Source organism: Sceloporus occidentalis, unplaced genomic scaffold, assembly GCF_023333645.1.
Source record: "Sceloporus occidentalis isolate IW3139 unplaced genomic scaffold, rSceOcc1.0.p SCAF_5, whole genome shotgun sequence".
In the NCBI taxonomy this organism is placed as follows: domain Eukaryota; kingdom Metazoa; phylum Chordata; class Lepidosauria; order Squamata; family Phrynosomatidae; genus Sceloporus; species Sceloporus occidentalis.
The window spans coordinates 5,293,039-5,313,054 of NW_028316985.1; the positions used below are offsets into that span (position 1 = coordinate 5,293,039).

At 40.9% G+C, this 20,016-nt stretch overlaps 1 protein-coding gene across 2 annotated transcripts in view; it reads left to right on the forward strand.

The window, feature by feature from the left end:
• CHCHD3 (coiled-coil-helix-coiled-coil-helix domain containing 3) overlaps positions 1–20,016 on the forward strand; it is a 265,622-nt gene that overhangs the window by 64,248 nt on the left and 181,358 nt on the right. The gene's annotated exons all lie outside the window — the stretch shown is intronic.

Consider the following 20,016-nt stretch of genomic DNA (forward strand, 5'->3'; position numbering starts at 1 on the left):
AAAAGGGGAATTTAGACAATCCTGCTGCATCGGTGTGCGCCTGCCTACAACAGGCAAGGAAAACAGATAATAATAATAATAATAATAATAATAATAATAATAATTTCATACCTGCTTCTCCCCATAGATTGAGGGGGGGGGGGAAGAACAAGAAATCAACAGTTAGAAACATTCGTTAAAACATATCAATTAAAACATACAACAGTTCAAAATGGCAAATAAAGTCCTTCAATAGCTTTAAAGGCTTTAAACGTAATAACCAAGAATCCCTCTCTGAGCATGTTTGAAATGCAAAAGGGGGAAAATAGATAAGCCCACCATATCAGCTTCTCCAAGTATTTTGAAAAAGAGCATTTTGGAAGAAGCTTTCAAGTGGTCTTTAGGATGAAAATCTTTTTCTTTACAGCCTTAGTTGAGCTAGTGATTTCATTTCACATTATCATATTGTTAGTTTTGGATAAAAGGTTTGCTGATACTCATTGAACTACTCTTCCTTTTTTTGTAGTGTAGGAGTCTATCCCTATTCTTTCCATGTTAGTTCTGCCTCTGGTACCAAAGTTTCTGTTAAAGATGTAATACGCAGGAACACATCTACTTTGTTAACTGAGCAATATCAGTATTGACAAAGATTGGAAGAAAAATAAAATAAAATAAATGTAAATTTGAAGGCTTTCATGGCCGGCATCCATAGTTTTTTGTGGGTTTTTCGGGCTGTGTGGCCATGTTCTAGAACAGTTTCTTCCTGACGTTTTGCCAGCATTTGTGGCTGGCATCCTCAGAGAACATTATCTGAAGATGCCAGCCACAGATGCTGGCGAAACGTCAGGAATAAAGTCTTCTGGAACATGGCCACACAGCCCGAAAAACCCACAAAATACTAAAAATAACATTATTCCTCTATAACTAACTTTGAACAAAACACTTGATAAATTATGCATTGGTGTGTCTTGCTTTGCTTTGCCGGTAGTGAGTATTACATAATAGATACCTAGGGTTGCCATAAGTCAGGACCTCCAAACCGGGACAAATGTAGGGCAACATTTTCAAATGTAGGACACATTTTTTAAAAATGGAGGACGCGCAAAAAATTGAGGGTTTTTAAAAAATGTTAATATAAATGCGTGTTTTTAGGCATGATCAAAATGGAGGACATTTTGGCATTATTCCTAGACAGATGGCAGAAATGGACTTGCCCTCAGGTTCAACTGTACTTCTCAGAAGTGTGTACTTGGTCAAGGGACTGTGGTTTTTCTTCACTGCGCATGAGTTTGTAAAAATCACAGCAAGTTACATTGGCCGTGCCTCAGAGGCTTGTTGATATCAATATCACCATCATCATCATCATCATCATCACTATAATTGTCCAGGAAAGGCAGACTTGTTAGCATTCAAAGCGCCATAAATATACAGAAAATGCACTTGCATATATTTAATAATAAAAAATAATGCGGAAAAAATAAAAAACAAGGCAGAGGTGTATATATTTAATAATAAAAATTAATGTAATAAAATAAAAAACAAGCAATAATAAAAATTAATGAAATAAAATAAACTGTGAGCGTGGTGTAGTGATTTGAGTGTTGGACTATGACTGTGGAGGTCAGGGTTTGAATCCTGGCTCAGCCATGTGATGTAAGCCCAGTGGGTGACCGTGGGCAAGTCACACTCTCTCAGCCACAGAGGATGGCAATGGCAAATCCCCTCAGAAAAAAACTTGCCCAGAAAACCCCATGACAGAGTTGCTGTCTGCAAAGAGGTCTCAGAGTGGGTGATTTCTGCAGGGCAGCCATAGGGTGAACCCACACTGTAGAAACAATGCAGTTTGACACCACTTTAAACTGCCATGGCTGAGTGCTAGGGAATCCTGGTGTCTGTAGTTTCTTGTGGCACCAGAGAAAAAGAGAAGGCCAAGCAGCTCACAAATCTACAAAATCCCAGAATGCTATAGCACTGAGCCATGGCAAAGTAGTGTCAGGCTGGATGGTTTCTGCAGAGCAGAGGCAGCCATAGGGTATAGCTATACCAGTGGTCCCCAGACTGTGCCCTTTAAGGGATTTGAGACTTCAGCTCCCAGAATCCCAGACTGTTGGCTAACATGGCTGAGGCTTCTGGGAGTGAAGTCCAAAAATCTCTTAAAAGGCATATTTTGGGGACGACCACTGATCTCCACTGTAGGAACAATGCAGTTTGACACCACTTTAAAACTGAGTGCTGGGGGACCCAGAGCTTTGCAGTTTTTGTGGTGGCACCAGAGAGAGGAGGCTAAGCAGCCCACAGATCCACAAAATCTCAGAATGCCACATGCCACAGTTAAAGCGGCATCAAACTGCATTAATTGTTCAAGGTAGATGCAAACTCCCTGCTTGCTGGAGGGAAAAAACCAAACACTCCTCCAACATCTCTGGCAGAATAAGCAAGCTACCAGAAGGATGGCAGGGGCTTTGGGGGGCGGGGGGGGGGGAGTGATGAGCTAAAAAGGTGGGCTAAAAGCACCTCCCCACTTACTTTTTGACAGCCTCTATAGATCCAGGGATGGGGACTCCGCCTCCTTGCCTCCACTGTACTCATAAAGGACCCCACTGATGTCTAATAGCAGCCCTTTAATGCCCACCAGGGCTTTTGCCCACTCAGCCATAACCCTGAATGGAAGCAAGAGCTGAGCAGGGCTATGGAGACACATGCTCAGAGCTTCCCTGCGCGCAATGGCCTCTGGGAAATGTAGTCCTCCCTTCACAGCCAGGGACCAAAAACTCCAGTCCTCCTGAGGAGACTCTGGCCCTAGTGAACTCTGCGACCTAAATAATAATAATAATAATAATAATAATAATAATAATTTATTTATACCCTGGCTCTCCAATGAGATCAAGGCTGCTTACAACAATATTAAAAACACTAAAATAATGACCACAAAGGAGGACAAGGCAATGCAAAATGAATGCACCACATTCCCAAATAAAAGCTCAAAACACTCCTATAAATAAATAAATAAATAAATAATCATGCTTTTTAGTTAAAAAATTAATGAAATAAAATAAAACAAGCAACAATAAAAATTAATAAAATTAAAAAATTAAAAAGCAATAATAAAAATTAATAAAATAAAATAAGTATTTTATATTTTTAAAAATAATTTAAAACCCCCCAAAAACCAAGGCAGACCTAATGGCCACTGACTCAGCTTTCCTCCTCCTCCTCAAGGCTATGGAATCCTGGGAACTGTAGCTCTGTAGACCATTCAAGCCTCCTTTTGTCAAAAGAGCTCTGGTGCCACAAGAAACTACAATTCCCAGAATCCCATAGCACTGAGCCATGGATGTTTAAGGGGGGGGTCAAACTATTTCTGCAGCCTTTTGCTACCCCAAAGCCTTCTATTATTTACCAGCAACTTGCAAGGCAAAATCTCTTCCTTCACCAAGCCCTTGAAAACCAACCCAAATAGAGGGCTGATTGCTTCTTTCTCATTGGTCAGCTTCCGGAGAAATTTGCATATGACAAGTAAAGGTGTTTAGGGCCTCAAAAACGACCCTGTGATAAAGAATTACAAGAATACTGACGGAGTATACATTTAAAAGATGAGGCATTTAGACTCCCAGGGAAACAGGGACCATTTATGGCCTTTTTTCCCCTCACTGTAACCTGGAAAGTAATGCCTTTTGCAAGACATATATACCAAGTGGGCTGGCAATAGCTCTGAGTGGCAGGTCTCCTGAAGACTTGTTCTCTAGGCTATCCCAGGCAGGGAGGCGGGGAGGGTGGCCCACAGCCATGGGGAGGGAGGGCTGGAGCTGCCTCCAGGGTCTCGCTGGGGGGGGGGGAGTCCCGGGGGCGGGGCCAAACCGGGGTGGGACCGTGTGGCCCCGTCCCAAACCGGGAAAGTCCCACCCCCAGGCGGGATATGGCAACCCTATAGATATCAGAAGTGTTTTATTATTTGCTATATATATACTATGATAATAACAAGGCATATTGTGTTGCTTTTAAACAAGGAAAGATGTTCCATCTCTCAAAATCAGCTCAATATTGATGCGGAAAAATATTTTGTAACATCATTTTCCGAGTGTGAGCATTCTTCAGGTCTTTACTCATGTTACAAGACCTCTCTATACAGTGGTGCCTCGGGTTACGAAATTAATTCGTTCCGCTGTCAATTTCGTAACCCGAAAAGCCTTCGCAAGCCGAATCGCCATAGCCGCTAATGGGGAAAAGCCGCGATTCCGTGTGAAATCGCGCAGAAAAGCACCAAAAGTTTTTTCGTAACCCGAAAAAACTTTCGCAACCCGGAACAATAATTTCCTATGGGTTTTTTTCGTATCCTGAAAATTTCGTAACCTGGGTATTTCGTATCCCGAGGTACCACTGTATAATGATTCTACAGACTAACACGGCTATATCTTTGAAAACTGCATTGATGTTCCACATTAAAGGTTGCTAATTTAATCCAACTATTCTCATTATACATTTTCAGCCCTTAAATTGGTTTGAAAGGAACAGTTTTAAATAGCAAATGGTTTTTGGAGTCATTGGTAGGGATCCATTGAAAAACCTACAAAAAATTCATATAGCTGGCCACATGCAACGAAGGGAAGTTGGATTTTCCTGTAGCATGGGATGCTGAGAAAATCAAGTAACTCCATGAAGCAGATTCATGAGAAGTTCCAACGGTTATTTGTGATATCATATGGTGTTGTGTTGTTTTTCTGATTAAAGAGAGCAGTTCCATCAGTGACTGTGTCTAAGGTCTAAAAACAATGCAGTTTGGCATTGCTTTAACTGTCACAGATTGATGGAATTGTGGGATCTATAGTTTTGTGAAATGTGAAAGTTGTGTAATTAGCATTCCATGACCGAGAGCTCTGGTGCCACAACAAACTACAAATCCCATGGTTGTAAAAGAGGGTAAGATAAGGTTCATTTGTGTAATGCTAACAAAATTATAGGGGCCAGTGTAGTGTAGTGGTTTGGGTGTTGGACTACAACTCTGAAAAAGTCTTTGCTCAACCATTGAAACCCATTGGGTGACCTTGGACAAGCCACACTCTCTCAGCCACAAAGGAAGACACATACAACACCCCTGAACAAATCTTGCCCCCCACCCCCATGATAGGTTAACTTTACGGTTGTCGTACAGCAAGTTGTAAATGACTAGAAGACACATAGCAACAATGGCAAAAATAAAACTATATCTTAATATTGTTAAAAATGAGACCAGTGTGAAACCCCATCCAATACCCCCAGTCCTACAAACCACATTCTGGAACATTGTAGAAACTGAGCCAGTGATGTGAGTGAACTACATAGTATGGTAGTCCAATTGCGTCTTGGCAGGATCCCATGGATCAAAGTTATTCCTAGAAACTGCTCACCCATACCCATGCAAACATCAGTCTGGAGAAGAACATTTCCAAAGTTAACTCTGAAAATAGAATTCACATTATGAGACAGGGAATTAAACAATGAGCTCCTCTAAATTCCCTATGTAAGCCATGATTTTCTGCTGATGCACAATTTTTTCACTTCAGTCTTAACATCTGTTATTGTAAGAGACAACTGTATGGAGTTTCAAGTTGATAAATGTTGTATTTTATTTGAGAAATGGGAAGTTGTTGGAAGCCATTTTATCTTTAGTGATGGAACATCAGGGAAATATTACGCTACTGGAGATGACTGGATACAAGTGTGATTTTCTTACCTTCACCTCCACCACTGCGAATTCAGAAGAAATCTTTGCATCCAGCTGTAAAACAGCAAATGAACAGGCTTTGGAGACCAACATGAAGCAATTACTGCTTCATGTTAATCTATCACTTATTTGACTGAAGACACAAATGGTGCTTAAACCATTGGGAAGCTGCTTGCGGTGGCCCACCAAAATGCTGGGGAGTTGCTGAAGAGCAGTTCTGTGCTCCCTGTCAATTCCCATTGATTTTGCTGAGGCTTGGGCATGCTGCTTCTTGACTGTTTTTTTTTTTAAAGATTGATGATGCATTTTATTAGACAGTATCTAGAAGGCAGAAGATTGTCACTTATCCCTTTTAATTATTATTTTTATGCATGTGGAGGGGAGGGATTTGGATTTTATGCCTCAGGCAAAAAAAAGTCCCAGTTTTGAATGTAGTCGTATTATAAAGTTAGACCATAAACCTAACTTAGTTTGTATATCTCAGTGCAGATATAAATTGGAGAGGATGGTTCACACAATTAACAGGTACGTGGAGTACAGGAAGCTCCCACCTTTCGATGCTCTTTTGTCCGGCGACTTGCTCCTTTGATGCTTGCAAATTGAAGATAAATTCCATTAATCTGACAGGGAGTTTGCTCTTTCATCAGTTCCTCTTTGTACATGTGGTTTTGCTTCGGATCAACCATGCATGCACATGATACATGCAAAATGAACTGAGAAGGGGAAAGACACCAAGATGACTGAGAGACTTTGCAAGCAGTGCTCAGGGCAATCCCAAGCATGCAGCTCAGGGGAGAACTGCGGTAACATCTATGTTGCACTGCATAATTAATACATCTTTTAGCGAGGGGCAGTTTCCATCTAGTCTGAAATTAGCCGTTGTTAAACCACTGCTAAAAAGGCCCTCCTTAGACCCCCTGATACATAACAATTATTGGCCTGTGTCTCTGCTGCCTTTTTTGGGAAAGGTGATCGAGAGAGCAGTTGCCTTCCAACTCCAAGTGATCTTGGATGAAACAGATTTTCTTGACCCATTTCAAACTGGCTTCCGGGCGGGCCATGGAGTTGAGACTGCCATGGTCGCCTTAGTCAATGATCTCCGTCTGGGCATGGACAGGGGAAGTGTGTCCCTGTTAGTGCTTTTGGACATCTCAGCGGCTTTTGATACCATTGACCATGGTATCCTTTTGAAACACCTGAGGGAGTTAGGTATCGGGGGCACTGCGCTCCAGTGGTTCCGTTCCTACCTCTCGGGTAGATTCCAGATGGTGCAGCTGGGGGACGTGTGCTCCGATAAGAGGGAACTAACATCTGGTGTTTCTCAAGGAGCTATTTTGTCCCCCATGCTATTTAACATTTACATGAAACCGCTGGCAGAGATCATCCGGAGACACGGGGCGCGGTGTTATCAGTACGCTGATGACACCCAGATCTGCTTCTCTGTGTCCCCGACTGATGCAGTGACTAGGGATGGCATCTCTCCTCTAAATGCCTGCTTGGAGTTGGTAATGGGCTGGATGAGGGAAAACAAACTCGGCCTGAATCCAGAAAAAACGGAAGTACTAGTGATAGGTTCCCCGGGTCCGGGTAGTGAAATTTGTCCACCTGTCCTGAATGGGGTCACGCTCCCCCTGAAGGATTCAGTTCGCAGCTTGGGAGTGCTTCTGGACTCGTCGCTCCAACTGACATCTCAGGTGGAGGCGCTTGTTATCAGCTTCGGCTGATACGCCAGCTGCGACCCTGCCTGGACCGGGGGGACCTTGAAACTGTAGTACACGCTCTGGTAACCTCTCGATTGGATTTCTGTAATGCACTCTACATGGGGCAACCCTTGTACCAAACCCAGAAGCTTCAATTAGTGCAGAACATCGCTTCGAGATTGGTCGCTGGATGTTCCAGGGCAGACCATATAACACCTATCCTAAAAGATCTCCATTAGCTGCCTATTCGCTTCTGGGCTCAATACAAGGTGTTGGTAATTACCTATAAAGCCCTAAATGGTTTGGGCCCAGGGTACTTGAAGGACCTCCTCTCCCCATATAATCCGCCTCGCACACTCAGGTCAGCCGGGAAGAATCTGCTGAAGGTCCCAACTGTGCAATATGCGGCGACCTCGCAAAGGGCCTTTTCCATCTCGCCCCCAAAAATGTGGAACAACCTTCCCGATGCGCTCCGTTCCACCACCTCCCTGGACCTTTTCAGAAAGAACCTTAAGTCCTTTTTCTTTCACCAAGCTTTCCCCCCATGAGATGTGATATTATGCCCTCTCCCTATTGTGTAACGATTTTCGCAATGTTTTTGGATCAGTTCAACCAAGCTGGCTGTGTAATAGCTTTTAATGTGATATTTTTTACATTGTTTTTATCGATATGTATGTATTTTTATGTTGAAATTTTAATCTGTATGCCGCTTTGGTCATCGTGGAAAAGTGGGATAAAAATAAAATCTATTGTTATTGTTGTTGTTGTTGTTGTTGTTGTTGTTATCATCATCATACATCCCTACATGGGTTCTGCTTTTCAACCAATTTTGCGTTCTGACAGTGCTACATTACCAACCTGTTGAATAAGTGGGAGCTTCCTGTAAATGTAATGCCCATTGTGTGAAAGCAAAATCAACGTTGTGAAAGTCATGTAAATACAATGGGTCTTTGGTGTGGTTCTAGGACCCCTTGTGGATACCAAAATCTGTGCATATTCTAGTCCCACTAAATACAATGGCATAGTAAAATGGTGTCCCATTATATAAAATGGCAAAATCAAGATTTGCTTTTTTGGAATGTATATGTTTTAAAACTATTTTCAAGCCGTGGGTGGTTGAGTCGGTGGATAAAAAATCAGTGGATACCAAGGGTTGACTATGTTGGGGAATATTTTGGGGTAGGATTTCCTGCTCTGTTTACAGCTGTAAAATAGGCATGGAAACAGATCCTGAAATGTATTCAGTTTAATTTTTTGCCCCAAAAATTCCTTTTGGTTATGACACTCAGATCTACCATATATACTTGACTATAAGTCAACCTCATGTATAAGTCGAGGGCAAGTTTTGGGGGCAAAATTATGGATTTTGATCTGACCCGTGGATAAGTCAAGAGTAAAACTTAGGGACATACAGAAAAGGATTTAAAGGATGAATCAAAGCAAAACAGTGTCAAAGAATTTATAAAATTCCAGCAGACATAACTCTGTGCTCACTCTTAAGGCTGGATGGACGAGAGTAGAGGAGGGTTGGTGCTTCCAAGACAGATTATACTCTTGCCTTTCACCAGCGGGTGGTTCCTTTTTTAAAATGAGGGTTAAGATACAATACTTACATTGACCCATAGATAAGTCGACTTTTTAGGTCAACTTTTTGGCCTAAATTTCTAGACTTACATGAGTATATACAATACTACTTCCTTCTTTCTTTTAGCAATCATGGTACTGTCAGGTGAGGAGTGCTCAGCTTTGGTCAAATAGCAAAATTAGTGTTTTAAAAAAATCACAAGAGAATGCATTTTGTCTCTCTCCTTAACTCTTTTGCACATTTCTGAGACCTCAGTTTATGTTTTAGGTTAAAGGTTTCCATTGTGATAGGTAGCCCTTTTCCTTAGGTCCCTGACAGCTGCAGTGATTTCCAACCTCTTCGTCTTTTTCTGCAGCACTCAGACTCATTAAATATTAAGTCAAACGTTCAGGAACATTATTCACTCATTAATATTGCATTGTGACCTAAACTGCATTGTTCAAAACATTTTAGGATGTTACACAAGTCTGTCAGTTGACATTAACAAACTTGCCCGCGTTGGAAGTAAGCGAAAAATGACAAATGGTTTTTGCACCATAAATACTTGCTTCTTGGGATGTTTTGTCGCAGTGAGAGTGCTCTTCAGTTGGCGCTATTGTACGCAGCAATGCTTTGAGACAAGACCTTTTAAAAATGAAGGCGTCCAGATGGGATGGGCATTTATATGCACTGAAACATCTGCTGTACATCATCACAAAACATAAAGGGAACTTGAGATCCCATTTCATAGTATAGGATTTTACAGTCTTTTACATGAAGGCATAGTAGAGTGCTAATCTCTTTCTTGACCCCAGAGACTCCTGGATCATCAAGAGCTGCAATTGCACAGGCACATTTTGGCAAATAAAATGTAAGTCTTGTGGGAAGCATTGTTTCACCAATAGAGTTCTTGTGTCTACAGCAGGTAGATCTGTCTTAAATTCATGGCAATTTAATGTGCTGAGAACCTATTAAAATACTTATTTGTACTGATGGCACAACTGTCTTCATGCTTTCTCAAAAGGCAGGGCTGGCTTACCTAGTCATGGTGAGTTGAAGCCTCCCAGAAAAAGGTAATGGCCTGTTTGAGACTGTTGACACAGATGTGGACAAAACAGATTCTGGAGAACTAAGGCTGAGGAGATGGGTTAAGATGGCATCCTTACTGGTGGCTCTTAGCTGAAGACATCTGTCCAGTGTTTAACAAGATGTTTGTGCTCCATCTAACTTGAGTCTGCCCATCCTGCCCTTCACATTTATGAAACTCTCAAGGCAATTTTACATTTTATAATGTAATAAAATCATAATAATTATAATTTTATAATAATTACCCATCTTACAAAAGTAAAGCTTTCTCCTTTGACAAGGTTGTCAAGTTGTGTCCGACTGTAGGGTTTTGTTGATGCCTAAGCTGAAAAGCCAGCGTTGTCAAAGATGATTCTGTGATTATGTGGCCAGCATGACTGCACAGAATGCTGCTACCTTTCCACCAAAGTGGTACCCATTTATCTACTTGCACTTTTACATGCTTTCGAATTGCTAGGTTGGCAGAAGCTGGGGCTAGTGACGGGAGCTCACTCTGTCATGTGGTGCTTGGGCCTCAAATGGCTGACCTGCCGATCTTGCAGTCGTCAGAGTCAGCGTCTTAACCGCTGAGCCACTGTGTCCATTACTATCTTAGCAATGTAAAAATAAAAAGTAAACAGAATTCAATTATCAGCTCTTTCTTAAAGTTGCATAATGCCAAGTGGAATGGTCTGAATGAGAGAGAGTTTTGGGAAACAAGGATGAGCCAGTTGGCCTTTCTTCTAAGCTGATGGAGGGTCTTTGCCTGCTAGCACAAGGTCTGTTTTCCAGTAGTAACCCAACAGCTATTTCCAGGAAGGTGATTATGACATCAATGATTGTTTGCCACTATGTGATCACTGATGGTTATTTGCCATCAAGCTGGTTTTGATTTACTCTAAGAGTGAGAGACTTCCAACAAACCCTGTTATTAACAGCCCAGGTTGTGTCTTGCAAACTCAGGGCCAGGGCTTCTTTGTTTGAGTCAATCGACCTGTAATGTGGATTCCTACTGCCTTTGAAGTTAATAAACATTAACATCTTTTCCCAATGAGTCATGTTCTCATTGTATGGAGGGCCTTAATTTAATCTTTTGGCTGCTAGTGAAAATCCTGCTCAATTGCTCAACTGCTTTAAGGGAGGTTGGTCCTCTGGCATGTTTACATGCTAAACAAATGGCAAACTTTCCAAAGATGTGAAAGTCTCCTGCGTATTTTCAAAAGCGACAGAAGCTTGAATGACATGAATGAAAATATGTGCATTCATCTGGACTGGTACAGGAACAGGTTTGTAGGCAATGCACCAGTAAAGAGACATGTAACTGAACACATTGCAAGTATCTTAGGCTGTCCCTTTAGGTTACTTTTATGGTCTTTCATGCCAAATAAAGTCAGAAGTGTGACTGATGTTTTTTTCTTAGCCTTCCTGTACCTTCAGCTGCATTATTGAGTATTGGAAAACCAATATGTTCAGGTAAGTGGTGCAGTTGGTGGAGTGTATCCTTGCTGACTGAGAGTTAAATTATTCATTTTGTTAGTGTAGCTAATAAGATTCAGGCTCTGTGGGATGGCTTTTAGTATGGTGTCATAGACTAATTATAGCATCATTATCAGTTCAGTTTAGAAATGGGGTAAGGGAAAATTAAAACCATAAAGTCATATAATCATAGAGTTGAAAGGGGCCTTATGGGCCATCTAGTTGAACCCCCTGCTCAATGCAGGATTTCCAACTAAAGCTTCCCAAGCAGGGAGCTTCCAGCCTCTTTCTGAAGACTTAGGGGCTATGCAGACTGGCTCTTTTAGAGCCAGATCAGGGCCATGGCAACCACATGCCGCAGCCCCGATCTGGCCTTTATGTGGCGTTTGTTGTCTTGCCACATCGACTTTTCCAGATATTTCCTATTTTTCTTCCCCCTTTCCCCAGGACCTGTTTGTACTTGTTTCTTGGAAATGCACTTGGTTTAGTTGGTGTTAAGTCTTATTTGAATTTTCAATGTGGTGTGTAGTAGTGGTTTGAAGGCTGGGCTATGATTCTGGAGACCATGGTTCAATTCCCAACTCGGCCATGAAGCCCACTGGGTGACCCACATGCTCTCACCCTCCAGGGAAGGCAATGGCCAATCTTCTTTGAACAAATCTTGCTAATAAAATCCCATGGGTTTTCCTTAGGGTCACCATAAGTTGGAAATGACTCGAAGGCACACAGCAACAATAGTTTTGTACTTGATATGTAGGAGCTTTACAGTACGCGTGGTATGTGCCACTTACACTTAGACAGACATGCCTAATGTAAAACTCAGGAAAACTGACATAACTTTAATGTTAAGCTTAACTAAATATAACTTCATTTTTTTATTTGCTTGTTTATAGCATTTATATATCATGGCTCTATGATTTCTGGGCCCGCAGAGGTAATTTATATATATATTTAATTTCATTTCTATATGACTTTTCTCCTGGAGCGAGACCCAAGGCAGCTCACAAAAAGATGTAAGACAGCCTGAAGAAAACGAATGAAAACAGATGAAGAAAACTGGGCATTTCTTTCCATATGTATAAAGGCTGTAATATTCCCGTAATGTCTTAAGGTCATCCATGAAGATGTCGCTCAATCACTGGCTCCAAGAACACCTGTGCCAGGCTTTCATTGCTTTCTGCCAGAGCGTACTCATATTGATTATACAACCTTTGGTTGTGTAAATCTAGTGCAGACGCTTAGGGTTATGGTAGTCTTTGTCAATGATGTGCTTCTATCATCATTTGTTTGCTTTGAGTTTCATCTTCCCTTGCTCCGCAGTGAAGATATTAATATATATTTTTATAAAGCCCATAACCCTTTGTGAATGTACTTGGGTGATATATCAGGAGCAATATATTGAGCTTTGGAGCCAGGACCTAGAGAGTTTTATATGTGCCTAGTTCTTCATATAGACCTTCATGCCTCTTGGGAGGGGATGTTTTCTGGTGTTACAGGGGCTGTTTCACAAAGGGCTTGAGCTGAGAGAGTCTCTTGCATATGCAAAACGCTAGAGACAGTAGTTTCAATTTCAAACTAGAACTGCAGAGAACTCAAAGCTTAACCAGTTCTAGAGTAACCAGCTCTGCTATGTCAAATTTGTTGTGCAAATCAGCTTATGTACGTTGGCAAAGACAAGATGGATGACATAAAATAGATAATAAAAAATACAGCAGCAGCAGCAGCAACAACAGATAGTTCATTACATTCATTTGTTCCTTCTCTTAGACCGGAAGATAAAAGCTAATAATCTTGTTAACTGCTGTCAAGTTAACTTTGACTTATGGCAACCCTAAGAATGAGAGACCTTCAAGTCACCCTGCTCAGGTCTTGCACATTCAGTTACATGGCTTCCTTGATTGAATATGTCCACCTGTAAATACAGTGCGTCTGCGCCATATGCGGATGCACCATACACAGCATCAAGCGTACTCTGAATACTCACAGCAATTGAGCAAATGGTATTCATGTGTGGAGTGTGCGCCACACCACACTGTGAGTATGCACCTCATTTGCAGTGGGCACAAGCATATGTGGCATTTCCCTTACACACGAGGATTTGGAACAGATCCCCTGCATAAGGGAAGGGTCCACTGTAATGGATCTTACTCTTTTCCTACTGCCTTCTACCTTACCAAGCATTATTGTTTTTCTCATCTTTAGTCATCATTCAGCCCTGATTTGTTCTAGGACCCATTTATTTGTCTTTTTAACAGGCCACAGTATCCATTAACTTTTCTTTGGCACATTTCAAATGAGTTGATTTTCATCCTATCAGCTTGCTTCCCTCTCCAGCTTTCACAGTACATAGCAAATGGAAATGCAATGAAATGGACCATCCTAATTTTAGTATTCAGTGATATATTTTAGGCTGATTTACTTCTGAATTTTTTTGTTCTGTTCCATTATAAAACATTTGCAATATGATCCCTAGTGCCTCTTCCTTTCCTGAACTCAGCATGGACATCTGGCATTTCTTGTTCCATATAGGGTAAAAGTCCCTTTTATAGAATTTAGAGCATCACTTTGCCTGCCTGGGAGATTAATTCAGTGGTCCTGTGGTCACTGCACTCCCTGGTGTCCCCTTTCTTGGGGACTGGAATGCATAGTGAGTGTTTCCATGGTCCCCTCTTCCCTTATTTGTTGACATATTTTACTTAGAACTAGTGTAGAATCTGTTTCTGCAGTTTGAAGCAGCTCTCTTGATATACCATCTGTTCCTGGAGATTTCACTTCACTTTCTAAAATTGTATGTTCATCTTCAAATGATTCTTCCTTGAATGAATCTGTCATCCTTTAATTTCTTTTGATTCTGCTAGTCTTACCAAGAAAAAATGGATTTAAAACCCAGTTATAGTGATAATTCAACTCAAGCGTGGGTGTTACACAAAATATTGTTAACAGTATTATTGCTGCTGCTGAACGTTGCCTTTTGGAGGTTTCTGATCCACTTTTTTCATGCCTAAACACTGCTTTTCATTTGGATCTTTGCTCTTTTCTTCCATTTATCCCAAGACCGTTTAACTTCTGGGAAAATACAAATTCCACTGGCAATAGCATTGCCTCTTTTCTAGGTTCCTTTCTCAACAAGACATAAAACGAGATTAAAACATTGAGTTCATAACCCTGTACCTTTAACCTGCATAGTCTACCAAAGTCCCACCCATAAGCCACCCATCCCACTCATCCATTTAGTATATTCACACCTTGTCTTTTGTCTGCAGGGACTCAGGATGGTTTTAAACATGGCATCCTGTGACTACATCAATAAAAGCGTTTCTCTAGCATTTTTATATTTTTAGTTAGCAATAAGATTCCTTTAAAAAGTGTTTCAAAAGAATCATAGAATCATAGAGTTGGAAGAGATCTCAAAGGCCATTCAGACCAACCACCTGCTATGCGGGATTATACCATCTAAGAAATCCACATGACCATCCAACCTCTGTTTAAAGAAGAAGACTCCACCACAATCCAAGGGAGTGTATTCCAGGGTTCAACAACTCTTACTGTCAGAAAGTTTTTCCTAATGTTTAGGTGGAATCTGAAGATGCCAGCTACAGATTCTAGTGAAACGCCAGGAACAAACTCTTATAGAAAATGGCCACATAGCCTGGAAAACACACAAAAAACTATGGATGCCGGCCATGAAAGCCTTTGGCTTCACGTTTAGGTGGAATTGCTTTTCTTGTAGTTTGAATTCATTGCTCTGTGTCCTAGTCTTTGGAGCAGAAGAATACATCTTCAATATGACACCCTTCCAAATATTTGAACAGGGCTATCATGTCACTTCTTAACTTTGTCTTCTACAGGCTAAACATACCCAGCTCCTGAAGTCTCTCCTCACAGGTCATGGTTTCTAGACTGTACACCTTTTCGGTCACCCTCCTCTGGACATGCTCCCTTCTTGAATTGTGGTGTCCAGACCTGGACATAGTATTCCGGGTGAGATCTGACCAGAGCAAAATAGTGTGATACTATTAATTCCTTTGATCTAGACACTCTATCTAGAAGCAAATAAGTATAGAAGAAGCAGTATCCTCAGTGCTGTATAACCTTAGCCAGTTTTCCCCTTAGAATTAGAAACCATCTTCTGCCTGCTTTGAAATGATGTAGCAAGACTGTCCCAAATGATTGCTGTTTCTGTTGAGACAATAACATTTATTGTTCAGAATACAAATAATACGCATGAGATTTCAGTGGCTTGATTGTTTAAAACAAAACCCTCTCCTTTTACCTTTAGTTTATTAGAAAAGGTTGTTTTCATTGGGCCAGCTAGACTGGTATATGCTGCCTATTTTCACCCTGTGCTGAAATTTTCTGGCATGCTTACTAGACCTAAGGAATCATAAAAGGTATCCTTAACAGTCTCCTTTATTTTCTCTTTTATTCAGCATTTCATGTTTTACTGTGCAGGCTTTTGGATTTGAGAGTTTAGGAGAGAGTCCTGCTGGATTAGATCGAAGGGCTATTGAGTCCAGTGTTGTGTTCCTACAATGGCCAGCCAGAGGTCTGTGGGAAGCCCATGCCAGGAATTAGTGCAGTAGCACTCTACTGTTTATGCTACCAAACAACTACTGTATATACTTGACTATAAGTTGACTTCATGTATAAATCAAGATTTTGGGGCCAGAATTATGGATTTTGTTATGTCCTATGGATAAGGCGAGGGGAAAACTTAGGGGCATGTAACAAAGGATGTAAAGGATGACGGAAAGGAAGGCAATGCCAAAGAATGTACAACATCCCAACATCATAAATGTTTGTGTTCACCTTAAAGGCTGGATGGATGAGGAGAGAACAATGGTAAATCATGGCTATGGATTGCATGTGGGTGGCAACTAGGCATGGATGGGGCTAAGAACATGCACACATGTCAGAAAGAATGAAAAGGCAAAGCAGAAAAATTGGCGGCTACATCAGCAGTGATTGTAGCCTTTAACTTTAATGTCATAATTTTGCCATAAAAGCTGACGAACATACCCAAATGTCTGATTCATATTCTTCAAAGCCGAATTCTACTCAGTGCTCCTTTGAGGGGAAGCATGAAAAAGCTGAACTTACCATCATTTTCCTGCCCAGGCATTTAAAAGTGGGGTTGCATAGGAGGGAATAGAGGAGATTGCTGTTTCTTTTAGGTGTTCCCAGGATGGACTAAGGCGCAGTGGTCTCCAAACTGTGCTCTTGAAGGGATTTTGGACTCCTAGAATCCCAGACTATTGGCCAACATGAGACTTCTGGGAGCTGAAGTCCAAAATCTCTCAAAGGACACAGTTTGGGGACCACTGGACTAAGCTTTTACTTTTTGCCCCCCAACTTAGAGAAGAGAATGGTTCTTTTTTAAATAATAGTTCAAGTACAGTACTTACATTGACCCATGGATAAGTCCACCAAAGTTTTGGGGTCACTTTTTTGACTAAAATTTCTAACCTTACCCATGGATATATATGGTAGTAGTGCTTCTAGTACTGGAAGTAATCTATAGCTGTCATGGCTAGTAGCTATTGATAACCATATCCCTGAATTTGGTTAATCCATTTTCAAAAAGCCATGGCTACCTCCTATGGTATCAAGCTCTGCAGAATTGATTGTAGTTCAGAGACAATCGCTTTGGTACTTTTTCTTTGTGTATTTGAATACTTGTTGAAGCATTAACTTAAAATGATAGAGTTTGATAGGTATCTGTGTGCTTGCATATAAATTTCAAGTCTCCAAGGGTTTTTTTAAAAAAAAGAAAAACAACTGCATTGAGGTAGCTAGTAATGTTGGAGATTTAGCTGGCGTGTGTTCTTTTTCAGTTGCAGTGCATACTGAATGCCAATAAAATGCGTTAGGGGAGAAAACGATGGTAAGTCGATGCATGCCAGTGTTTGAGATCTTAGGGCCGTGCTGACTTGTGTTTGTTTCATTAAGCTCCTCCAAGCCATGCAATTACATAATGCAAATAAGGCAGGTTTGCATTTAGAACTGTCCTGCTTTGCACTGAAACTCTGGCGAATCTGAAATGAGTTTGGGATATTTGTGCAAAACACCTCAGTAAACAAAACTCTGCTGATGTTGTCTCAGTAGTGATGTCCCACTTTGGAAGAGACACAAAGGGTCCAAGTTTCCTTGAAATAAATTTCTTGCAAACGGCTCCCAAGAGTAAAAGAAAATGCTGTAGTGAACCTGAGAGTAGCCATGTTATCTAGCACAACCTTCAGGTTTCCTTTGGTCCTGTCTTTAAATTATAAGCATGAATTTACAACTTCCTATCTTCTGTGATTTTAAATGGTATGCTTCTCCATGCATTCCTGATTCTTTTGCCTCTTTTGTTATGAGACTTATTGTTTTGGGTTTATTTAAGTTTGTATATTTTTAAAATTGATTTCTGGTTTTAAAAAGTATTCTGGAGCAATGGTGAACCTCAAAGCAAGAAATACTGAAAATGGTGTGCATTACTTCCATTTCAGCATTGCCAGTTTCTCAGCCCAAGCATGAGATAAGGCAGACTCCCTGTTTCTTTGGCCCAAAAAGGTCTCACTTAGGACAGTACTGTACTACACAGGCAGCTATAGTAGGAAAAGTGAAATAACAGCAGTATAGCAGTGTACTGGAGTTAGTATATTTGGTTAGTACATTGCATATACTAGTATATAGTATTGCACTCTTGGGAAATTGCTTGGCTTAACAAGGTAAACCATGGGTTTACCATATGTTTTGGATCTTAACTAGGTCTAGTACTAATTGGTGATTAAATATTACACAACCAGGAGACAACTAGTGTACAGTTTAATGAAGGTAGGAGGAAGGCTCAAAGGTCTTCTAAGCAGAGCTGTGGAGTTGGGATAGAGAGAGGTGGGAAAGAAATGGCAATGTAGATGTTGTAGGACTACATTTCCTATCAGCTCTAGTCAGCATAGCCAAAGATGAGGGATAATTCTTCACAGCAACATTAACATGGTTTTGATGGTGAAGAACTGTTGTTTCGTTTTTAAGGAAATCCTGTGAATTTCCTATTTGGGAGCATTTTTGTCTTCTCCGACTGCAAATATGCACACATTGTTTTGGCCTTCTCCTTTTCTGCATCACTAATTACGCAGTAGATTTGATTTGGCTAGAATAACTTGGAGGATCTTGGGAAATCACTTAATGGAATTTGGTTCATGTCTGCATAATCTAGCTTTCTGCTTGAGTAAATGAAGATACTGCTTAATAAACTTGATAAAAACTCCCATTTGGCTCACATTCCAGGGGGTTGCATTTGAAACACAAAGGCAGTTCAGTTCATTATTTTCGGCTTTCTTCATTTCCAACCTCTGACTGTTTCCTTGGGGAAAGCTATGAACTTCTGTGATTTAGGGCATGTGTTTGGCTGGGTACATTTCACAAAGTGACCCTAGACATGGAGATTTGTTCTCTCAGACTCCCCTGGAAGCCCACAGAAGCAGCGAGAACTTGAAAACTTCATCTCTGCTGCAGTTTCTACAGCCTTTTTGAAGAGCTCTATTTGATATTCAGTTACTGATGGCAAACTTTCAGATGTTGACTTTGTGCTCAGCATGTGAACACACATAAAGCAGGTGTATTTTATTAGCTACATTATTTAATACATATTTTAGTTCCTGTCTAAAAATGTGCAGTATTAGAAAGGCAGGTATTTTTTTTTTTTGTTGAAATAATTTCGTTAGTTTTAGCAGCTTCTGAGGTTGTCAGCTCACCGTGTTGAATTCCCTGAGATAGACCAATTATACTTGAATAAGTTTGTTTCTTGCACCAAAGGGTCAGAAGAACAGCTGTATTATCTGGATACCAAAGTGTAATGCAAATGTAACAAATGGATTTAAATCCTTATAAGCCATAAAGATGGCGGCTAGGTATTGGTGTCATGAATCTGTGCTTCAGTTGAGTAGAACTGGAAGAGGAAATAGGTTGTGGGATGCTTATTGCAGAAAGACACAACTGAGGAAGGATAAGCATCTTTACTTCCACACGTCATCTAAGGACTTTCCAGGATAGTGTAGTGGTTTGAGTGTTGGACTGGGACCCCAGGAAACCACGGTTCAAATCTCTGCTCAGCCTTGAAAACCCACTGGATGGTTGTGGTCAAGTCATTCCATCTCAGCCTTAGAGGACGGCAGTGGCAAACCTCTGAAGAAGAAGTCATGCCAAGAAAACCCTAAAATAGGGTTGCCATGTCAGAACAGACTTGAAGGTGCACAACAACAGCAACAGCAAAAACAACGAAGAAACTTCATCCTCATTAATTACTTAGAGGACATCCAACTTACTTTCCAGACTGGTTAATACTCTATATTCCCCCTTCTGGGAGACTCATAGCTTTCTGAGCATGGGGCCCAGGAGAAAGACAAGATAATGAATGAATGAATGAATGAATGAATGAATAGATAGCTCAGGGCTCCATTGTCCTGGCTGTCTAGGCTTGCTTGCTTTCAGCTGTCCTTGCAACTGACCTGTTCCACTTTCCTTGTTTGTATGCTGCTGTTTTGCATATG